At 49.5% G+C, this 23,972-nt stretch overlaps 2 long non-coding RNA genes across 2 annotated transcripts; both read right to left on the bottom strand.

Moving 5' to 3' along the window:
* Positions 1-8,641: 8,641 nt before the first annotated feature.
* On the bottom strand, positions 8,642-9,910 carry LOC130525306 (uncharacterized). Its single transcript, XR_008950451.1, has 2 exons — positions 9,477-9,910; positions 8,642-9,079 (listed from the first exon to the last, which is right to left on the bottom strand). It is a non-coding gene; the product is annotated as an uncharacterized LOC130525306 (long non-coding RNA).
* Positions 9,911-20,736: 10,826 nt separating this feature from the next.
* Positions 20,737-23,058, bottom strand: LOC130525308 (uncharacterized). The gene is made up of 2 exons (XR_008950453.1): positions 22,643-23,058; positions 20,737-22,511 (listed from the first exon to the last, which is right to left on the bottom strand). It is a non-coding gene; the product is annotated as an uncharacterized LOC130525308 (long non-coding RNA).
* Between the last annotated feature and the right edge of the window lie 914 nt (positions 23,059-23,972).

Genomic DNA, 23,972 nt, shown 5'->3' with positions numbered 1-23,972 from the left:
CGAGGCTTGCCGACACCTCTCCACAGTCCCGTTGAACTGTTTATTTATAACCCTCTTCCAGCTCCGACCCCCCACCACCCCCCCGTTGTCTGCCAGCTGCCGTGCCAATCCAAACACGCCGTGCCTCTCCAGACCGATCCAGAGCATGAATTCAGAAGGAAGAGAAGCATTTTCCCCCTTTAACGCCCCCTCCAAATGTCTTTCTTATGAAGAGAAAAGCTCAAGAAGAGGAAAAGAAGGGAAGGGGTGATGGATGGAAGAAAAGAAAGAAGGGGCAGAGGTTCACTCCATCCCGCATGGGCTGGTAAATTGGTTTCAGGGCAGCAGTTGGACTCCGGGGATGCACGGCACACACTGCCGACTGGCTGTGTTTGCTTTTGTGGGGTGTAGGAAATCTGATCTCCATCAGTGTACCCAAGCCACATCCCACATCCCTCCCATCACCACCACCAGGACTGGGGGGGGGGCACGGAGGCAGGCTCCCCAGAGCAGGCATCATTGATACTTTAGTCAGAAGAATAATAAACACGAGATCCAAGAATGGAAAAGGGAATATTCCTCTGGAAGGATGGAGGCTTACGTCACACCGCAGGAGCCACCTTTGTTCCAGACGGGGGCTCTCACATCAGCAGAAGGTCACGTGACACCTTGAGTCCCTGGTGAACCCAAAGCTGAACCTAAAGAGCTTTAATTGGGCCAGGACCAGCCCAGCCAGTCAGACACCGAGCGGGCGACAGGGAAAAGCAGCACCGCCCCGAGGGATCCAGCTCTGCCCCCTCGTGTGTTGTTGTGCTGCTGCTCTACTGTTGCTGTTGTTGCTGCTCTGCTGTTGCTGCTGCTGTTGTTGCTGCTCTGCTGTTGCTGCTGCTGTTGTTGCTGCTCTGCTGCTGCTGCTCTGCTGCTGCTGCTGCTGCTCTGCTGCTGCTCTGCTGCTGCTGCTGCTGCTGCTGCTGCTGCTGCTGCTACTGCTACTGCTGCTGCTCTGCTGGTGCTGCTCTGCTGCTGCTCTGCTGCTGCTCTGCTGCTGCTCTGCTGCTGCTCTGCTGCTGCTGCTGCTACTGCTACTACTGCTGCTGCTCTGCTGGTGCTGCTCTGCTCAGTCGGTCCACTCACTGATTTAGGCTCACAAACCAGGTGTGCATCCACCAACTAGAGCGCAGCTTTGACCAGTTTGTGCTGCGAGGAGAAGCTCTTGACTTGCAGAGCTTCTGTAGCCGTGCGCGAGCACACGTGCACAGGTACCGACACTCCTCCGCTCGGCGCCAGTTGCACATCAGCCATTATGACCAAATTCAAAACTCTAGATTTGAATTTCCTTTTCTCCGACGAGCTCGTGTCTAAGGAAATAACAATGTGTCCCACTTTTATTTGAACAGCATAAAGAACATTTATGGAGAGAAGCTATTTGATGCCCTAGAATCTGCAGCCACCTTCCAGACAGAACACGGCCTGAATGCAGCTGCTTTCCTTCCAATTTTCTGCGTGCGACCCATTTGTGCTCTCTTTCATTCTGCTGTCCACAGATAGGAAGACACACTCGTGCTGTGCGTGCGAGGTTGTGTCTGTGCATTGTGCGTCCTTAGCGTCATGTTTGTGTGTTTGTCCTGGGGGGATGCGGTCGCCACAGTAACCGTCGCTGGTGTTGGTCCCTCATTAGCAGTCTGTCTGCTCTTGATGATTACGACCCAGTCAAACAACAGAGGTGCAGCCAGGTATCAAAGGAAATCCTGGAAAATCAGGATTCTGGATCATGAAGACGCTGACAAACGAATAAATAATCTGTAAACGAAGGGGTGGCGTCATGTGACCTTTCTTCCTCTCTGTGATTGTGTATTTGCTGTTTGTTTTGCCCGCCTTTGTCTCATCCCCCCCCCCCCCCCACCTTTGCCGAGTGGGGAGAAATTGAGAAACCAATCTAAAATCCATCAGGACTTCCCTCCCCACAAGCCCGTCTTCACTCCGTGCATCACCCATCCACCCTCACCCCCGCCCCCTCCTCCTTTTTTTGTGTTGCCAGCATCGGGAAATTGGATGAGATGTTCGTTTAGCGGGCAGCTGGTCTGGGGCCGATATGAATTGCATTTCCCCCACGCCAGGAAAGGTCAAGCCCCCTTGCCTTGACGGAGTGCATCAGCCTATTGAGTGGCGCTTTAGTCCATTTACCAACCGCCAATGGTGGAGCAGCAGAGGGGAGCGAGTGGAGAGCAGGACGCCGCGTGGAGGAGGAGAAGAATGGGGGCACGTTGCGGAGAAATTCATTGGTTCTCATCACCCAGCTGGGGCAGGAACGTTGGATGGGGGGGGGGGGGGGGGGACCACCATCACCATCGTGCGTTCTGATGGTTACACATCAAAGCCCAGGATGGTCAAACACAGCGCAGTGGAGGAGAGCCACGGTCCGCCGTTCCAACCCCCAGATGACCGATGACGTGGCCTCAAGAATGTTCAGGAGACAAAAATACCACACACACACACACACACACACACACACTCACACACACACAGCAAGAGTAGGCCATTAAGACGCTATGCTAAGAGCAGCGGCGGCAGCTCACCGGGCTGCCTCGGGGCTGCTGTCTCTCTTTCACTCCCTCAGACAGGAAAAGGGTTCCTGTCCCTTTAATTTCCACCCCTGCCTGTGTTTCTGGAGGAGTTAAGGCAAAGCAATTAAAACAAAGGCATATTTAACATGGGGTTAATGATTGGCTGACCCTGCAGTCAGCACAGTGACAATATCTTAATTATTGAGAAACCTAAAGTCATTACGCCCACGAATGGCCCGAGGAGCATCTCTATTGATTGAGATCCAGTCCCATTACAGGCCCAGACCTGACCAGTGAAGCTCCCTATTACCAGCCCCCCCCCTGCTCTCTCTCTCTCTCCCTCCCCCTCTATAATCTATTGGATGTGTACGATGTGTTGAGTAGTGAGACAAGAGCCAGACGAAGATTGTGAGGTTTATTGCTTTCTAAAAAATTCATAACCAAGTCTGACATTTTTGCTGAGGAATGATTACCCCCCTCACTACTCTACCCCCCCCCCCCCCCCCCCCCCCCCCCAGTCTCTTTTCTTTATAGTCCATTTTTTATGTCGTAAAAAATCTCCTACATGTTCAAATCATGCGCTAACAGCATTGACGAGTTGCCCTCGGAACGAGGTTAAACACCTTCACGGGTAAAATACACAGTTTGTGTTCTTCATAGTTCCTGCTCATTATTTTATTTTCAAAGATAAAATTTTAAAACGTGTGCTTGTGGCTTTATGCTCGCAATGGAAGGATCAATTTTAGATGCATTTTATTTTAGTGCTTACATTACACGGCTGCTTTTCCTCAGCGGTGATGAAATGCAGCAGTTTGGCTCTTTAACGTCATTATTTTCTAATATATTAACCAAAATAATCACGATTAGAATATTTATTTGTGATGTAACATAACATGTGGATGAATTAATGATGATATTAGACATCATAATACCAGACTCGTTAGCCGGCCTCGTCTCTCTTCTGCTATCGTACGGCACAAACATCAGACAGGATGTGACATCACAGAAAATGACGGTTCAGCATCCACGTGCAGGCGGGGCCGGCCACAAAGCTTCGCCTGTTGATTAATTGAGCGGCGCGTCGATTTATCCAGTAATGGGTGGCTTCGCCCGCCGCGAGGCTAACCCAGTTGGGTCTTTAGCGGGAGGCCAGAGCGGCGCCACGCGCGCCGTGTGTTTTATGATAAATAGGCGTAGACGCCAGACAAGTTCTCCGCCGTCACTCTGCTTCCTTCCCTCGTGGCCCCCGAGTGGAGCAGCGTGGGGGGGAGCTGGGATGTAATTACCCAATCAGTGTGTGCCATCCTTATTAAAACACTACTAACAGTGCTCCATTATTGAAATACCCCCCACTGGAATCTTCTTAATTCATTAAATAAATGAACGCCACTGTCTTTATTAATTCATAGACTGATGACGGCCATTTTTTTTTCCCCTTCGTCACAGTGGGTAGAGAAGAAAGCCTGAACCCCGAACCCCCGACCCCGTAGCGTCGAAGGCCGGGGCCCCGGCGACAGGCTCCCGGTGGAATTGGCCCCGCCCACTTCCTGCCAACACTTCTGCCATGTTATCCTGCAGCTTCTGCTGTTGTTTGAAGGATTCACGGCCAAAAACTAGCCGATCGTTTCCCCCAAATCCGAGGAGCGCCTCCTGGCTGCGTCCCGCTCATTTGGGCCGCATTAATGTGCTAATGAGAATATCCTTGAGCGACGCGGAGACACCAATAAAGCGGCGAGTCAGACGCCGACCGCGGCCGCGCTTTTTTAATTGACACATCTGCATCCCTGATGGAATATTTACTGCCTCCGAGGGTGGCGCGGTGATGCGTGGCGGTTGCTACGGCGTTGCCAACGGTGATGCGGGCGCATTATTGTGTTATTGATGTTATTAGCTCCAAGATTCACTCTTAAGCTGCCTTCACAGAGAATCTGAATCCGTGGTTCTCCAGACTGCCGAGATCTCACAGAGTGGAACATTATTTGGGATGTTCCAGCTCAAATTTCCAATATTTGCCTCAGTTCAAATTCAAAAAAAAAGGGGAAAACTGCACGATGTTGACTTAAATCCGAGAGGAAAAATGTAAGTGACGCTGCGACTGTGTTATAACACACAAATCCAACACGACTTGTTTTGCCCTCTTATTTTGGAGCCGATGACACAATAATCAAATAGTGGAGACCAAAAGGCCTCTGTCACCCCCCCAGTGGGCCATGGATTCCTCTCCTCTCCTCTCCTCCTCTCCTCTCCTCTCCTCTCCTCTCCTCTCCTCTCCTCTCCTCTCCTCTCCTCTCCTCCCCTCCCCTCCCCTCCCCTCTCCTCTCCTCTCCTCTCCTCTCCTCTCCTCTCCTCTCCTCTCCTCTCCTCACCTCTCCAATAATCAATATATAACTCCAATAATCTATAGATAACTCCAATAATCAATAGATAACTCCAATAATCAATAGATAACTCCAATAATCTATAGATAACTCCAATATCTATAATATAACTCCAATAATCAATAGATAACTCCAGTAATCATCTCACATGTAGCCTTTTTTGTAGTTAAGGCCGTCATCTGCATGGATGTGGGAAGGCCGGGAACGCCGGAGAGGTTAGTTATTAATACTCGACAAATAAAAAGGATTAAAAAAGCCCCGGCAGCGTTGATAGGTGCCGCTAGTCTTTGCTACCGTCTTTGTCAGACATACGCGAAACATGTCGGAGACGTTTTCGGTCTTTTTTCTTCTCAGACTCGTTCATGCAAAAATAGCTCGGCTGAGTGAGACGATCAGCTGTCAATGTGTCGTCGTGGATGAGGGAAGCGGGATAAAAGTGCGTGTGTGTGTGTGTGTGTGTGTGTGTGTGTGTGTGTGTGCAGCCCTGAGCCGTGCAGGTAGAGCCAGAAAAATACCTCCCAAAGTCCAACGTCCACGTTTCTCTCCACACTTTCATACCAGGACCAAGTTGGACTTTTGTGCATCTCTCAATGCGCGCGTGTGCGTGTGTGCGCGTGTGTGTGTGTGTGTGTGTGTGAGTGTGTGTCTACTGGGATGTGGCAGCCCTCTCAGCCATGTCAGGACAGCTTCGTCGAGGGTGGCAGCCGGGGAAAATGATGATGATGAAATTAAAATTCTGCTCCCGACAGAAGGGGCTGCTGCGATTCCACTGGCGGCTGTGCGCATCGATCTGTTCCAGCATTTGACTTTCAACCATGACAAAACTGTGGGCAAATTAATTGTTCTCCAGGATATTAGGCATCAGAGTCCATTAATCCTCTCTGGAGCGCCACGCCGCATGAATACTAATTGTCTTTCCAGGCAGCTGCCTCATCCCTCGCTCCCTCCGCTCTTCCTCCCATCACTTTTCCCTTTGCTTATCTTATCTTCGGACTCTTCTTTCCCTGCTCTTTGCTCGTTCCTCTGCCCTTTTCCCTCTCGTCTCCCTCTAAAAACTGCCGCCAGAGCCGATGCTGGTTCACGTGTGATCCACGTTCGTGGGGGAGAGAAACAACAACAACAACAACGACGACGAAACAGCTCAAAACTGACGCGCAGCAGGAAATGACGCTCGTCGACTGATTCATTTCCTTCCCCGTCAGATCGGGGTTAAAAGCGGGACGTTAAAAAAAGAGGAGATGGTTGGGAAACATGCAGGAGATGGCGTGTCAGGCTCCTGGAATGGCTTTTTGAGTTATCCGCTCCTTTTCTATATATTTCATCGATATTACTTTACCCAGATAACGCCGCGCTAATGGCGTCATATTAATCTCTATAAGGATCAGTCTGGCATTTGAGAGAGGCAGAAAAAAATAGCCCCCAACACCAATTATGTAAGATATTAACACATTAGTCGGCGCAGGATCTAATTGGATGGCAGCCCCGTGCCCATGACAACAATCGCCCCCCCCTGTTTATCTTGTAATTGATAGTCTGGAGCCTAAGCACCAGAGGCATCAGAACTTCCTCCAGCACGGGGAGGACAGGTCTCCCCTCTCACACCTCACATTGATTGCTTTTTACTTTCCCCCCTCTAACCAAGGTAATTTCCAGAGTTTTGGGACGAGCCTTTAATATTGACGCGCCGCCCGTGTTCTGATGGATGGCCGCCGGGCCGTGGCCGTAATAGTCCAACTTATCTGACATTCAAGCGGGAGGGGTCGGCGGCCCAGACACAATATATCCACAGCCCCTGCTTATTGACAAACCATGGCAGATATTGGCTGGGACTCATAATAAATATGCATGCTGCAGATTGGTATTTCTTTTTAGGGGCAGATCATCCGTTTCCTGCCTGTTGTTGATCCAGGGGCTCCGGGGAGGGGGGGGGGGGGGTCCCGCATCATCACAAACTAATCTGAAAACCATTATTACAACAAATCTGCAGGCTGATTTGATGAAACCTGCATTCACTGCTTCTTCAGGAGAACCGGGAATTGGGACCCTTCACGGACGGATCCAGCGAGGTGGTTCCCGCCCGTCGGATCCCGGAACCATCCTCACGTTTATGAGGCCCTTCAAGCCTTTTATTTACAATGCGAGCATAATAACATTCAATTACATGACAGTGTGGTGGATAACGCCTCTCCCAGTGACACACAAAGCTTTGCGTGTCTCGTTCTTTGGAGGGTGTCGTTGTTTTAATTTGGCTTTATTCTCAAATGTAGCAGCAGCGACACCAGCGAGGAGTCGCGTTTTATTACGGCTTTGGCTAAATGAAAGGAAGGAAAACTGTGATGTAATAGTGCCGCACTCGTATTCTCCATCCAGCCTGATTGGTTATAATTGAAAGGGTATTGTTGAGCTTCCTCGTCGGAAATGTTAACCAGTGCGTATTCGTTATTTATTTATCATTATCAATGATTCGTTTGGCTCGCCGAGCCATTTCTTTGCTAGCCAGCGTTGACACATTAGGTACTGGAGCGATCCTTCGTGGCCGTACCTCAATCCCAACGTCCCCATTGACCCCTGACTAGAAAACAGTCCCAACGATATTAAAAAAAAAGTCCATTTTTGACCAGAGTGTTGATCTAAATGACATAAATACTCGTTAGCGTCGCTACAGAGCAGAGCTTCCCAGGCATGCTGGGCGGTTTAAAGCTTTACCAGGTGACATTTTAAATTGAATATCTTTGAATCATTTTACACACACTTCTCTGAGTTTGAGCAATCACACACACACACACACACACACACACACACACACACGAGGGCTGTTAATGATGGAGGGAGAGCAGGAGTCAGAGGAGCGCAGTGTTAGAATGAGCAGGAGAAAGGGGGAACTCGAGCATGGAATAGAGGAAGGGTGATCCGGTAAGAGCAGGAGAGCGTGTCCCTGGTGAGCACTTCCTGGTGAAATCTCTCCTCTGCACTCTGGCTGCCGCCGCCGCCGCCGCCGCTCTCCTCTAGCGCTAATTAATTGGGCTGGGGAATCAACGCTCTCATCTTAAATCTGTTCCCTAATTGAGCAGTCCTTTCTGCCAGCGTCAGACAGCTCAGCATGCGTCTTCCGCATGATTTGGAGCTAAACGCACTGTCACTTTATTACCCACACATAACTCGTAAAGCACGATTAACACCAGTCAGATCGTTAGCGCAGTTAGCATGATGCCATTTTCAAAGCTCTTCATTAAAAGCTTTGCTCACCTAACCTACAATGGGGAGGGGGGCAATAAAACAGGCGGAGCATAAAATGTTGCTCTAAAGGTATGAAGGATGCTCTCCTACCCACCTCGCTCACTAATGATTTTGGCTCTTCAGCTTTAAGAAAGGAGCCAAGCTGTCATTTATATAAACATACAGCGGTCAAATGGAAAAAGCATGAGGTTTTTCTGCTTATTTTAGAGTTTTCTTGGGGCACGGCTGTCCAAATCCACTCCTCTGTGGCCCTAATCCAGCCGGGATTTCTGTCCTACCAACAATTCACCTGCCCGGTGGGACCGAAAACCTGAACTGGCTTCTGGCATCGCCGTTTTAGGGCTGCATCACATGATTCATGTGGCATATTAGCTTAATTATCACAATAAAGACTCAGTGTGATGAGTGTGCACATCTGACGTATCAATAGCAGCATCTAAAAGTCATAAAATAATGCTTAAATCACAACTTTCATTGGTTAACTGCATTTCTCATTCATTTATTATTTACACACGGACACTGAGCAACATCTAACGGACTTAGAAGTCAGTAGATTTTTATTCTACTACTCAAAAATAAAGTTTATCTGTGAAAGCAAACCCACAAACACACAAAGTCCCTGGGAGCTCTCATAGTTAATTACTCCAAACAGAACTCTTGTGAGGCGTTCTGGCTTCTTCTCTTGTCACAGAAATGTTTGTTGTCCTTGTTTACAGCTAAAAATACCTGGCCATAGGAAATATTTCAATAAAAACATTCTTATTGTTAGAGACGTGCCCGGAGGACACGGAGGAGCAAGTGTGATCTGTCAGATCAGGTCAAATAAAAGGAGTCAAGCAAAAACACGGCTGCTTTTTCCTGCCGGTGATACTAAAACAGGAAGTTTGAAGGCGTCGGTCGTTCATTCTAATTATTGCTCAGCTGTGGAAAATAAAAGATAAAAAAATGCGTCAAAGACACGAGCAAAAGGATGTTTTCAAGGTAGAAGCGACGCTGCTGAGAAATAATTTCAACTCGTTTCACTCTTTAGCTCGTTTGCTAATTCAAGAATAAGAGTTGTTAGCATTAAATGTGCTGTTTTTCTGCTAGTTGCGATGGATTAACTGTATTTGTATGCATAGAAAAATGCAGTAATTGAAACCAGTCGGCAATGGGCCAGTGTTTTACCCTTAAACTGTCCTTTTTTTAAAAAACGTGTGTATATATCATTTGTACAGAGAAGCATTTCCTGCATAGGCCCCGCCCCCTTCGCTCGGCTTAGTCAGGTGAATTATTTAGTTTCTGGTGTAATTTCCTCTCATTCTAAAACCAAACGCACCGTCGCCAACGCTGCCAGGGTGGAGGCGAGGCAGGTCGCCCAGCAAGCCCCCTCCATCGGGGGCAGGTGAGGGGAAATTCCAGCACTGACCCTGGGTTCAACGCCATTATCCTCTGCCCCATCCTCAGACCTCCTACATTCCCCAGAAGCACCTGGCCCCCCTCTCCCATCCCCCACTGACATTCTCCCGCAGCCCTGCTGCAGGTCCTTTCAGGAGGGCAGAGCGGCCTCAGGGTTCGAGGGTCCCAGCTGTGTAAATGTTTTCAGTTGCTGCGCGACTTGGAACGGGGGGGGTCCTCCTTTTTGATCGGGCGCCAACACAAGCCGGCCCGGGTTGTTCTTGGCAGCTGCCGGGGACAAAAGAATGTCAGCGTGTCTTTAAAAATATGACAGTCGTAATTTGGACCGCAGAGTGAAAACGGAGCCTCTGGTACAGTTTGTGATCATCTAATTATTCCACCCCCACCCTCCCTTGAATTCCCCCACAACATCCTAACCCCCCCGTTCTTCTTTTATTCTTATCCAGGAATGAAGCCATAAAGCTGCTTTGTCCCCTGTGAATTATTTTCGGGGTAGGCGTAATGGCTTTGCGCCCTGCTGCATCACATCTCCCATGTTTCCCCTCATCCCTCATTCACGCCCGCACAGTTTGGTGTCCCGCCGCTAACCTGCTAGCCTGACGCGCGGCGGCCTTTTCCTCATCGCCACGTCGTCTGCGTAGCGTCCGCTCGTCTCCCCAACGATGCCTAAACGGGCTTTGTTCCCGTAACCAGATTAGCGTCTCCTTCCAGACTCCACTTTTGGGAAGAGCCATTAATAAACCGCGAGTGTGTTCATACGCACATGCGAGTTGTCTGGTTGTGCCAGGTTGTCTGAGCCAGTATCAGTGGGGGGGCATTTCTCCCACACAAGTTGATGTGAAGTATTGCAAATCCCCGAGCAGCGAGCTCAAGCATAGATGTGTCAAATATTTAACAAATGAATGAGTTTTTAATCTGGGACTCGGGGGAATGGAGCGCCACGATAAGGTCCCTTTTCTTTTTTTTTTTGTTTTTCCTTCATTAGCATAATTTCTCTAGAGTACATGTGCAGATTCTGTCGGCTTTGTTTGGGATCCCCGCTGAGATCTGAAACGGAGGCACCGAATCATAAGAAGGAAAAGAAGATAAGACCTTACAGAAAAGCACCGGAAAGGCGAACATTCTCCAGCAACACATCTGCAATTGTGTCTCTGGGTGTTCATCCATTTGCCTTTAATTAGGCTAATTGAAATCTTAAATGGAAGGTTTGCTTTTGTTTTTTTTCTCCCCTCTCTCTCCCCTCCATTCCCTAATTAAATGGGTGTTTTCTGCCTTTATCCAATAACGGCGTGCGCGGACACGGCACCAATCAACGACGGGAACTGCAACTTAAGCCATAAAGGGCTGGATCGGGGATTACAAATGTCAGAGCAGCTCTAATCAGAGAGCTGAAAATCCACCTAAGAGATGAAGAAATCATACAGGAAGCTTAAATACACTTAGATATGTTTAGCTGCACGCTGAATTTGCTGAAAGCAGCGTTATTAGAAGGGCTGATGAGGGGAGAAGCTCTGTCTGACATCCACACCACTGCCCCCCAGCCCCCTTTATACACTTTTGGAACGGCAGCCTCCACATTTCACGACAAAACCGGCACGTCGAGCGCTTCTAATGGCTCCGAGGTTGAGGGAACGAGAAGGACGGCGCGAGAGTGGGAAGGAGCCGAAAGGCCTCTGGCGGACGCAGTAAACAAATTAAGTCGGACTTTATTTTGAGGGGGCTGGTTGAGCGGAGCATTAGCTGGTGTCTGGTCCTGATGTCAGCTGCAGGACCTTTCAGGCGAGCGTGCAGCCCATTCCCCGCCTTAATGAGGCGGCGGGGAAAAAAAAGTGCAGGCCGGCGCATCAACGGGAAAACAGCAGCCGGAAAACCATCTTAATAAGGCGCCGGCAGAATGAATGGGGTCTTCGGAAGGGGTTTTAAACAAGTAGTTCTCCACGACCGTGGTGAGATGGAAGGGGTGAGGGAAAATCTGCATATGCGAGTGTGTGTGTGTGTGTGTGTGTGTGTGTGTGTGTGTGTGTGTGTGTGCGTGTGTAAACAAATTCTTCTCTAAACCTGGCAGAGAGGAGGCTGCCACAGACATCAGCTCCGAATTTGCATATTCATGGCTCAATTTGCACTTGGCTATGCAAATGTATGCAAACATCATTTCAGAACATTTCAAAAATAGAAACCAGCATTCCGAACGACATCGCGCCTCTTAATATGCAGCCGCGCGCGGAGGGAAAAAAAAAAATTAATGGGGAAAATCGAAGCGGCCAACTAAGCGCTGAATATCTGATTTAAACTGGGCGGCGCTGCGAACGACTGTGAGCAGGTGGGAGCGGGATAAACCCGGGCTGAGGGCCGCTCCGGCTCATTCCTGCTTTTTATTTCCCCGGATGTGATCAGTCATCCATATTTCCCCCCCCCCCCCCTTCTCTGTTCTCTCTTTAAGAGCTGCGGGACGTAAATATGTTGCCGGTTCGGAGTCGCTCGCTTGGTTTGTGTGTGAATCCGGGTGTGATGGATGACGCCGGCTACCCGAGAGTCTCTTCCGTGCCCCCCCCCCCCCCCTCCTTCAGAAAAGGGAACGGATGATGAACTGAAGTGGAAGAGTTCAGCAAAATCTACTTTTGCCCAAATCCTATTCATCTGCCGGGCCCAGGGCTCGGTAAGCTGTTCCCCTGGCGGAGGGGCCGCGTGGGGCCCTCTGGAGCTTTATCGCTCCTCCCTGTGCTCCTCAGGATAAACGGCTCCACATGGAGGCCTAATCCCGCTCTTCAACTCCTCTATTTTCCTTCCCTCTCTTTTCCCTTTTTTAAAAAAATGGCAGGTTATTTATGTAGATTGAGTAGAGTTGAGAGAAAGGGGTCATTGGATGTAATGCACAGGTGACGGAGAAACTCATTATGGTTTTATCCCCAAAAACCACACACACCCACACACACACACACACAATGTGAGTGCAAATATGGAAGCACTCATGGAAGTACATATCCGTAGGAATGGGCTTTTAAACAAGGGGCTGCTTTAATAAAGTGGCTCCTTGAATCCCGGCGTCTTGCAACAATGCTAAAAGAGACTCCGCTAGTCTGCTAGTGACGTCACAAATCACAAGATTATTGTGGCCAAAATGTGGCGTTTTACCTAAAACAAGTTCCATAATTAGGGCTAAAGGGAGGAGGAAGCGGCGCATGAACGGAACGAGACAAACAGTTTAGCCAGCAGAGGCTCATAAACCCAAACCGCAGCTCCAGCGAGGCTCCGCCGCTTCGCGAAACGTGTTAATTTTATGACGGCGGAGGCAGCAGTTAAAGCAAAGCCGCGGCTAATTAGCCAGTGGTGTGAGGTGAGTGGAGAAGAGTGGGCGCAGCACCGCGGGAGGTGTAATGATTGTTTACGAGGGAGCTCAGCAGGCCTTTCTGGCTCCGGCTTTCTTCTCTCCACCTCTTGATTTAGCCAATAGCCCCAATTTTCTGGTTCCTCCTTTAGCATTGTTCTAGCCTCTCCAGACCTCAACCGGTTGCTGTAGTTAGACACAGCTCCGCAGGCACTGATGGCTCTCTTAAGGGACGATTAGTGCCGAGATATTGCTGCAGGACTTGATCCATTTTGTTTGTATTTAACAACGATGGCAGCAAATGCAGCAGAAAATGCTCTTTAAACAAGCCGAGCAGAATTACACTATGGTTGTTGTTGTTGTTTTTCATTATTAAAGTGTCCCCTAATGGAAGTGGCTACAAGCCTCATTTGGTTTTGTTGGGCTGGTACAATGGAGAGTGGGGAAGGAAGGGGGGGGGGGGGGGGGGGCTGTTGCGGGGTAAGTACATTACCATTCATGGAGAAAGAGAAAAGGAATAGAAAGTGGCTGCTGCCTCTTTAACTTGGGTTTAAGTGATCAAAATTTCATGCAAGGCTGCAATTGGTGGTATAATGTTCCTCTTTAAGAAAGTTGCCTGTAATGATTGCCATGTGTGCACGGTGGGTTCTGGAAGGGGATTTTGTTGGAGGAAGGGGCTGGGGGTCTGAGACTAGACCAGACTGTGAAGTAGACTAGTGAGGTCTGGAGGGGGGGGGGCTTTGGAAAGCTGAGCAGAGACGAGTCTCACGGAGAGGCTCAGGAAAGGCCAGCCATATGAGATTACAGCATACCCAAGAAATGTGCTCCTCGGGAAAGTTTGTGTATTTTGGGAAGTGCTCCAAATTTTCCACAGACAGCTTTTTATTTTTTGGGTTATCTTACGCCCCACCCCCCCACCCCCCACCTTCCCTCCCTCTGTAGTTTGGACTAATTGTGTGGCGTTGTGCCCGTTGAGTCAATATAAGCAAGGCTCCTTCCCCCCGTGTCTGTCTTTCCAAACATCCACTGATCGGATGTGTATTTTTGAATGCAAAGGAAAACATGTCTGTATATTTTTCTGGCGCACGAGTTCAGGCTGTTTTTCCTTTTTTTTTAAATTTAAAACGGATGAAATTTTGGGGCCGACACGGACTCTGTAGCAGGGCGGTAGCCGGGCGGGTTCTTAAGGGACCTGCTTCGCTGGTGCGCGGGTAAAATAAACACCAGAAATGAAGTTGTTTGACTGAACCTGAAGATATTATTAAAGTGATTGTCGTGTTTATTTATGTTGAAGCTTCATTATTTTCCCTGCCGCTCCACCTCGGTCGGCTGAGAGGTCCGTCAACGCAGCATCGCCTTATTTCAGCAGCTCTTCCTCCCCAGAACCTGTTTACGGCCGTGGCAGAAGGGGCCGCGGCGCTGTTAGCGGTGAGGACGCGCCGTGACTCCACCTGCTGTTCAGCTCCCGCTCTGTGCACACGCACCGTCGGCAGGGTCGGGGAGGTTCTGAGGCCCGATCTGACTCCCTCACCGGTGTTTTGGGACTGGTAGAGCTGTGGTATTATGGTCTGAACCCAGCGGACGCGTGAGGACCAAGACAAGATGGGAATCAGGCGCTCATCTGGTCATTAAACCCCTCCGAGGGCAAAATTACAGTTAGCCCAAAGCCAAGGAGCAACGATGGCTAATAACCCCAAAACCAAAATGAGCCTTGTTTTTGTGTGTGTTGGGTTTTATCGTTTGCAACATTTTAAATCAAACTTGCTGGTCTGAAACAATTAGGATTCCACATTTACTCTTTTCTCTGAGCAAAAATAGCGCGTTTACACAGTTTTTTAGGCATTTAGTTGCAATTAGCAGGTCCAAATTTTCAACACGCCGGAAATTATACGTTGTAAAAAAAAAACCTAAAATGTGGCTTTGTGTTATTTTCAGTCAGCAACCAGAAAATACAACTTCTGTCTCGACCAAAGCTGAAAAGGAAAATATTAAAGAATGAAAAGAGCCTGAATCTTCCCGATCCAGTCGGCTTCAGCAGCAACTCTCAAGGTCCCTTCGTCTAATCTGTGTTTTTGGGGTTCAGCAAGACAAAGATTGAGGTTTGATGGTGTTCCACCCGGTGCTCCGCGTGGTGCCTGCACCCCCACCTTAACATCCGCTCCCTTCCAGGTTTTAGTGGTGATTGGAATGAATATCTGAGACATTTGTGTTGCACCTGTTTGCGTTTTCAGGCCCTCAGACAAAGGAAAACCTTCTGATGGACGTGATTCTTTGGGGTTTTTTACTGCTCAAACTTCAAGGATGAAGCAGAAAGATCTTGTTTTTACCTGTGACCTTGCCGTGACCCCCCCGTCCTTCTCAGGACCCAAATCACCTCTGGTGGCCTCACGCATGTTGACGTTGGAATTCCATGAAAACCAACCAAACTGGATCAAGAGAGACATCAACATGTAAAAAAGCAGACTTGCAAAAACATATCAAATAATTTATTTGAACCCTGAAGTCTGTCTTCAACAGATGGAGGGAAAAATGTGATTGAATAGGTAGAAAAGAGGAGCCATTCTATGCAAGCACCTCCTCTTGGGTGAGGACAGAGGACAGCAAAAGGACAAGAGACAAAAAAGAGCATAAAACACAGAGATTTAAGGCAACCAAAAACCCGATGAAGATGATGACAGGGGTTGCAAAACATGTGCAAAACATGTACGGGTGTGTGTGTGTGTGTGTGTGTGTGTGTGTCAGGCTAGCGTGCAAACACAGAGGTTTTCATGTGTGTGTTTTTAGCACACTTCCTCAAAAGTGTTGAGGTCTTATTGACCGATTCAGACTCTTTCGGAAGCCCAGCACCAATAAGAAAATCGTCCAATAATAGAGATGCGCTCGACTGTCAAAGGTAGGGAGAGGCTGCCCCCCCACACACACACTGTCACACACACACACACACTCGTTTCCAGCACTCCCATAGATACTAATCAGCTTTTAAAGGTGGCGGTTCGCCCCTATCACCCGTCAACAGCATCTTACGACACACTCACTGCCTCACCACTACAAATCCCATTACTTTTATCCTTAGCTAATACCGCGCTGCTATTGCCTCCTGTCAGGGCTCACGGCACAAACAATTTGCTTTCTTCCTGCTTTCATTTCGCAGAAATGCTGGCGGTCAGAGCGAGAGGCTGCTGGTTCTAGCGAGCCCTCGGCCGTCGGCCCGGCTCCAGTCGGCAGGCAGACTTTGAAATGGCTGCCAGAGTTGACGTAGCCTCGGGGGTCAAAGAGGAAGATTTCAGCCAGTTTGGGGGCCCGGTCACACAATGACGCTGTGTTCCAGGCCCCATATTATCGATTCATACAAACACACTCATTGTGTGTGTGTGTTGTGTGTGTGTGTGTGTGTGTGTGTGTGTGTGTGTAAATTTTGTTATAGTCTTTCTGAATCTGCCTCATAAATGTCGCTGCTTTATTTAAAAGGGAACTCTTAACAACTAATGAAGTAACAATTTTAATTTACTTTCATTTTCATTTGAATTATAGGCCTCCAGGCAGCTTGAGCCCCCCCCCATCCCCACACACACACACACACACACCTAAGTCCATCATCCCTGCGTCAGAGCTTGTTGTGCTCACTCTCGGGCTCAGCTCCGCCTGCCTGACCCCTCTGACCCCCCTACATTCCTTCCTGGGGTGATTGGCAGCTCATGCAAATCCTCCCCAACCATGACTGGCAGTAAGAGCCACTCTGCGCCCTTCCCACAATGCCCCTGGCCCCTCCCTGTCAATAGACGCTGAGCTGGCATCATTGTCCGGCTACAGTGACCTCTTACCTCTCCAAACTTGGGTCTTTCTGGGAAACACCCCCAGAACTTTCCTCCGATCCCCGTTGGAATGTGTGACACGTTCACATGATCTCTCTGTCCGAGTCCGCTCCCTCCTTCGCCGTCTCCGTCCCGGCTGCTAGCGCAACGTAGCAGGAGGGTGTGTTTTTAACGCACACAGAACAATCCCCCATTAGCATAAATTTGGTTCTTGCTGCCTTTCTGCGATGTCACAGCCGGATCTCTTTGCTTTGAGGAGCAGACGGTAAACAGCTCTAGGTGCTGTTCGTGGGTCGGGCGTTCCGTCTTGGCGTGACGAGGCCTTAGGGCAGCAAACGCGGTACAGATCTAACTGCGTGGATTCTCGGGGGGGGGGGGGGGGGGAGACCCCAGCCAACCTGTGTTCTCTAATGTCACACAGCAGCAGTGAGCCAAGTCAATAAAATGAACACCCGGTGATCAAAGAGGATGCTCGTGACAGTGGGATGGAATTCCGAGTTCCTCTGTGAGGAGGAGTGATGCAACCCCTCCGTGCGCAGATCTTCCCCTGCAGCACTACGTGAGTGGTGGTACAATGGCTTTAAGCTATTTGGAACATTAATAGATCCCACGACTGAGCTCTTATGGAGCGCCGCACGCTGCCTGGGAAGATTCCCTAATGACTTCCACGGACCTCCAGTCTGCTTCTTCTCCCCCTCCCTGTCTAATCTCTTATTCCTTTTGTTCATTTGCCTTTTGTTCTTTCTCTTTATATGTTTTGCTTCTATTCTCTAATTACTGTTCCCACCCAGAAAGGGCCCTGTCCCCCCCCCCAGGTCCCAGGAGGAGCAGGGAGACGCGACCATGTGGCTCTGCTGACAATGACATGAATGGCCACGGTGGTCAGGCCACCTCTCTGAGGACCGGGATGGGGGAGGAGAGGATTGAGGAGAAGGTGGCGGAGAAAGGATAGAGGGAATAAAAAGGGATGGAGAAGATGTGTGCAGGGAGCCACAGTTCAACCCTCTTCTGTTCCTGGGGGTCGGGACGGAATTCTCAGTTCCCTGGGTGGTTTCCCTGAGCTAGGTGGGGGGGGGGTGGTGGTTTAAATCACACAGGACAACAAGCAAACAAGAGCCGCGACTTCAATAAATCCCGAATTTCTATTAGACGCCAAATTAATGCCGCCGTCGCCGCGGCAACGCGACGGCGTCCGACTGGCGTGGACGAGGCGGGGATCCAGGCCAAAAGTCGGGAAAAGTTTGATGAGAAATTCCCATTTTTGTGTGGCTCGTCATCACACCACCATCTCACACACACACACACACACACACACCACACACACACACACACACCACACACACACACACACACACACAGCACCACCCCCCCCCACCCACACATGCCAGCCATTGCCAACCAGCCCATGTTCATTCCTCACACATCTCCAGCAGATAATTTTTGTTTTAATAGAATCACTTAAAACAATTAATTACTGTCGCCTTTTCTCCCCCATACGCCGCTCTTTTTGCACCCCTCCCCCCCCACCCTCCCTGCCTCCCTCGCTCCCCTGCGTCACAGAAGATACAGGCGGTAATAAAAAGGCATTTATTGGACGATTTTCTGGAGGCCTGTTGGTTATTAACATGTAAATTAAATCATCACAGCTGTTCCATTTTCAATCAGACGGAGTTTGAGGGAGGCGGCGCGCAGACGAGGAACCTGGTGCACTGATTTTATTACGCGCACCTTCATTAGGAGCCCTGCAGCCACGAGCACAATCACCGCCACCACCAGCACAACAATCAACCTCCCGACACACACACAAACACGCTGGCGAGCGGGCGTCCACACACACCTTCAGCAGGAGACGCAGAAGGAGCTTTTTAGCATTTAAGCTAGTCCGCTCACGGTCATTCAAGTGGTGTTGAAGAGAATACGTGGAAGAAGCTGCAGGGCAGCACCTGCAGGGCCGTCTCAGAGGGCCTGGAAGGTTCTATCGAGACCAGACAACCCCCCAGAAGATCTGAGGGTGGCGCAGATACAAAGACACCATCATAAAATAGTTGGCATCTGTTTCTGTAATTTCAAAAAATCACATTTTGTGGCTCGGTGCAGGTGTTTTAATTTAAAATAAAGTGTATTTAAATCATCGTGTGTGTATGGGGGGGGGATCTAATTTCCCAGGAAGCCGGGCTTTGAAATTTATGTGCAATATTTTAGCGTGGGCGCTGCAGCCAGCAGTAATGAGGCGGCGGCGGCCAAATGCTCCCGGATCAATACTTTCTCCTGATTGTTGCTCTGAGTGGCCATCTCGTCCTCTGAGCTCCTGACCCAGACGCGAGGAGCGACGCGCTCTCGAAGGCAACGCCTCCGAGACGGACGCTCGGGGGTCCCTGGAGAGAGGCGGGCGGCGGCGGCGGCGGCGGGGGGGCCGTAACTCAAAGCAATTGTCAGAAAACGCAGCCGATGATGGACTTTACCAATGATCATTTTTCTAATCCATACATGTTTCAGATGGCCAATCTCATAAACGAGCCGCGTTCCGAAGCGCCGGCCAGCACGACTCGGCCTGGGATGAGATATCGGTGAGCCGGTGTGGAAAGGTTAATGTCACCCGCCGAACGTGCTAATGGCGCTGGTCTGACAATGGCCCGTGGGGAGTGCGCGGCAAAGCTCGCAGGAGCCGACTCGTCCACACATAAATTGTCCATTTCCAACTATTTCATGATGATCTACGCCATCTCGCCACCACATAGATCAGCGCAGATGAGGCGGACGCTCTGATTTTTCTCGCCGTTTCTGCTTAACGCGCGGGCCTGAGAGGGTATTGATCCCTCATCTTCTCAGTGGAAGAATCACATTATTGCTGATGGAGACCGAAGTGCTGCGGCCATATGGAAATTAGAACACGCCGGCCTTAAAGTAATGCGTGTCAAAACTTTTAGCGCTCCCGTCCCACCTAACGAGGAGAAATAATTCGGCCGGGTAAAAAGGGGGATGGCGCTCATTTTATTATTTTAGTTTCCCAAGGAGGTGTCATCGCGAAAACACTTTTATGGAGATTTTCTGCCGCTGACGGACGGGGGAAATGGTAAAGGTGTGATATACGAGGGAGGTTTTGGCATTGAGGAGTCAGACGGCAGCTTGTACGGCTGCTGGTGAGATAATGGATTGACCTCTCGTCTGCCCGCGCCGAGCGGCTGCGTCGCCGCAAAGCCGGCGTGAATAAAAGAAAAGAGGGTTATTTTTAGCGCCTGATTGAAATGCTGGAGGGATCCGCCGCTGGGATCAGAGCGCCGGGCGGCGTGGGAGATAAAATCGCCGCCGAAGAAAAGGCAAGAACGCGGGGAGGCGAAGAAGACAAACGGGGGCAGCGGAGGGGACAAAAGGAGGCGAAAACGGCGGGAAATGGCACTTAGCGCTGCTGATGCCTACGTTTACCTAAAACAAACAATAGTCGGTCCCAAAAGGAGATGCGTAATTTACATAAATTATTTATTAATCCACATTAATTAGCATATATATGCGAATTAGGATTTAAAGGCTTTAAGGCCTATTTTGATTATTCTGCCTCTGATCACTCAGCAAAGGGGATGTGTATTTGGACAATCAGCATTAATGCGCTATGCTAATGGCGGCTAATACCGATATGCAGATTTACTTAATTACAAAACGGATTTTGCTCGACTGCGCCGCGCCGCGCCTCCCCGAGTCAAGTTTGTTTGTTTCAGTTTATGTTCAAAGAGGCTTATAAAAACTCACATCCTCCAGTTAATGCAAGAGGATCAACTTTTTCCCTGCGTATTTCCCTTTTTTTTTTAACAATAAAATCCCCTCCTACATGCTCCTCTCATCTTGATGATTATTGCCACAGCGAGAATCAGTCCATCATGGCTCTAATTTCCTTCATTAGTTACAGTAGTTAGGGGAACTATCATCCTCCTCTAATATATCCACAACCTTTATGTGTGTAATCCGCCAGCGCCGTGCGCGCCAGCGCCGTGCGCTAGCGCCGGGGCCTCTGAGGAGCAGGGGAATAATCTCTCACTCACTTGAATATCTCAGGCAGTAACGGCGGCGTTTATTGGCGCGGGCTGCTGTTTTATGGCTTAATCTCCCCCGGTAAAGCCATTCAGCTACAGGTCATATTGGTTTATTGTTGTGGCACTTTATCGCCAGGATGTTTCAACAGCCAGCGAAACTCCAGCGGCGGATTCGGGCGTAGAATTTAGATCCCGGTGGGGTTGGGTCCTGTCGAAGGTCTGTTAGAGGCGGGAGACGGGTGGGATGAACAGGAGGGGGTTCGCTGGCGTCTCGCTGTCCTTGCGCCGCCCGCTCGTCCCCGGCCGGGGCCGCCGCGCTGTCACCTGACCCGGGAGTGACAAAGCAGAGTCCTTAGCCCTGATTATGGGAGCAGGAGGTCAAAGGCACAGCCAGATATGACAGACACCCTCTCACTTCCCGACCTCTGTCACTTCTCATCCGTACGAGCTGCCGGCGGCTTCGGACAAGGACGCCGCCGGACCGTCCTCGGCCGGCGACCTCGCCATCCTGCGGGACAGGCTTGTCAGTGTGTTTAGGCTGCTCTGTACAGTACAGTAAAACCCCCAGCTTATTGGTTTAATTAGTCTGCTCGTTGCTCTTCAGAGGAACTTTAGGAATAAGAAAGCAAGATTATTGATGATGTCACATCCTGTGACGGTGTCCTGGGTTTTATGTGCTTTGTGATCACACTCCTCTGATGATGGGAATCTATTAAACCAGCAGGACAAATGAGCGTCCTTATTTTAAATTGATATTGTTAATCATTTAGAATTGATCTGAATCTGATCTAAGACGACCACACTCGCTGTTTCCCCTTAAGAGAAGCTCATATTTACGAGAACCGAGTGAATCTTTTCACCGCCTCTCCTATAATTAACCTTCACAGCGTTCTATGGAGCACGTGAACCACCAGCAACTAATATTGTCCCAGCTCCTAAAAGTGCCACCTGCACCGTCAGCGGCTCCATAAACTCCCCCAATGAGCGTTGACAGGAAAAACAAGGAAGAGTTGCAATGTTTTCTTCCGATGAGTTAATGTCCTGAGGTAAACCTGGGCTAAGCTAGAGAATGCTTCTAAAGTAGGAGCAGACTGAACACAGAGACTCATAACGCTACAACACACACACACACACACACACACCCCGACTCTTTCTAAGCTATCCTCAGAAGGCTAATATAGCAGCAAATTACCATATTCAACAGGCTCATCTCTCTCTGCTCATTAGCAGATAAACGATATGCCTATATTTAAAGTACTATCACACATTAGTGTCAGCATGAAATGTGTGCGCAAGTGTGTGTGTGGGTGCGTCTACAGACACTAAAGCCTGTGTCACACACACACACACACATACACAGCGAGATGAGATTGTGCATGTTTGTGACATGACAAGATCATCCTACGTTCATCCTCTTTCTCCACCGTGTATGCAACGTGCCTCCTCTCAGAATGGAGTTTGTGTGTGTGTGTGTTCCTGCGCCTGTGTGTGTGTGTGTGCGTGTGCCTCCCTGGTGATGTGGAGCCAGCTCAGTGAGCTGTCAGTAGGCGGGAGCAACACCAGTGCTGGCGATTAGCATGAGCTTCCAGGGGGCGCCGCAGTGGCTGCTGGGAGATTGCGCTGCAGACGTAGACCTGTCTCTTCATCTGAAAATGACAACCCCCCGTGGCACCGCCTGCTCTCGGAGACAACACCGTCTCCAGAGGAGATACACTCGCAAGCTTTCATCTCCTCCCGATTCCTCCTGACCATCGTCAGCAGAAACATCTCAGGCGCGGCGCTCCACACCTCTCCTGCATATCAAATTACAATCCCGGTTATTTTAGCGGCTGTAGACACAATTTCATTATTGCCCAACTTTGCTGGAATTAGCTTAATGCAGCAATGCTATGCTAACCCTCTTAAAGTAGAAGATAGTCAACACCTAGTTCCGGTCTGAATGTACTGATGTAGTTTAGCTGCAGTTGCCATTGTTTCCTCTTCCTCTTCACCTTCATCGTAGGCTTCGGCGCTGGTGTGTTGTGTTTCGAGGCTCGTAGCTGTGGCTCGCCGCCGCGTAGGTGACGGGTTTATACGGAGGAGCTCACTCCGTGCAGAGGGTTTCATGCTTTTGATTTTCTGTTTGGTGGTTGGTTGTGTGGTGAATGTTGAAGGGAATTAAAAGTGAGGTCTCCAGAGGAGGCGTCAACACGAGATCCCTCCGTTCTCTTCTGCGATTTGCATATTTATTCCATCGCTGACGTGCTGCGGCTGCATCTTCTGCTCGTCCAGGGTTTCACCATCGTGTAGATGATCTACTGGCGGCTCCGCTCTTCTGGTTCGTGCCTCGCCCACCTGCGATTTTGAAGAAGCAAAATAAGAATCCAGCAGATATTAAACATGTGCACCCAGTCTGCATCAGAACTTTAAGAACTGATACTTGAGCCTTCAAGCTAACAGCAGAGGCAACATGTGATGCTTTGGCTGCGTGAACGACCACAACGCCAAGACTATTTTACCCTTAAATGTTTAAAAGTGCCTCTTCTTCTGAGTCAATGGCATTTACAGCTTCTTATATTTAATTTACACTTTCTTTAAAGACAGAAACAACGATTCCATAAACGATGTTGCAAGAGTCAGGATCGTCTGTGTCACCTTGGACTTGGTTCCCATCAGAAGCAGCGCGGACCTCTATAATATGAGCAGCACGTATCTCAGATTTCTCTCTGCTCCACTTCTGGAGCCACCAGATCTGGACCCACAAGGGTCTGAGGCTTCTCGCTGGGTTTCTGGACTCAGCAGCACCTCAGAACCTCCGACGTGAGGGTGGAACCATCATAAATAAAGGCGTATTCCTTCATCCAGGACCTGGTTTGTGACCATCATAAAGGTCTCGGCGGGGCAACAAACGCACGAATCGAAACGTTCGGGGCTTCACTCTTCATATTTCTACAATAAACTATCAAACTCGATTCTACACGACACACCGAAGCACTTTTAACGTTGCGTAATTAATATGAAATTAGCGCGGGGCTAATTTGCCGATGGGGGGAAACGGTTTTAATGCCACTGGAAAAATAAAGAACATTTAAAAGCGATTCGCTTTTTATGAAATCAGATGTGCTTTCATGTGTCGGCCTGCAGAGATTCTGCCTCCACAGACTCCCAGTAGGAAAGTTGTCTGTTTTTCTGCCTTTAATGTGCGTTTCAAACCGCGCTGTGTTGATCCAGCCCCAGTCCTCCCCGGCCCGGAGAAATCTGACAGCCCCGCGCTC

The sequence above is a fragment of the Takifugu flavidus genome, chromosome 5, assembly GCF_003711565.1.
Source record: "Takifugu flavidus isolate HTHZ2018 chromosome 5, ASM371156v2, whole genome shotgun sequence".
Lineage (NCBI taxonomy): Eukaryota > Metazoa > Chordata > Actinopteri > Tetraodontiformes > Tetraodontidae > Takifugu > Takifugu flavidus.
This window is presented reverse-complemented; position numbering and strand designations above follow the sequence as displayed.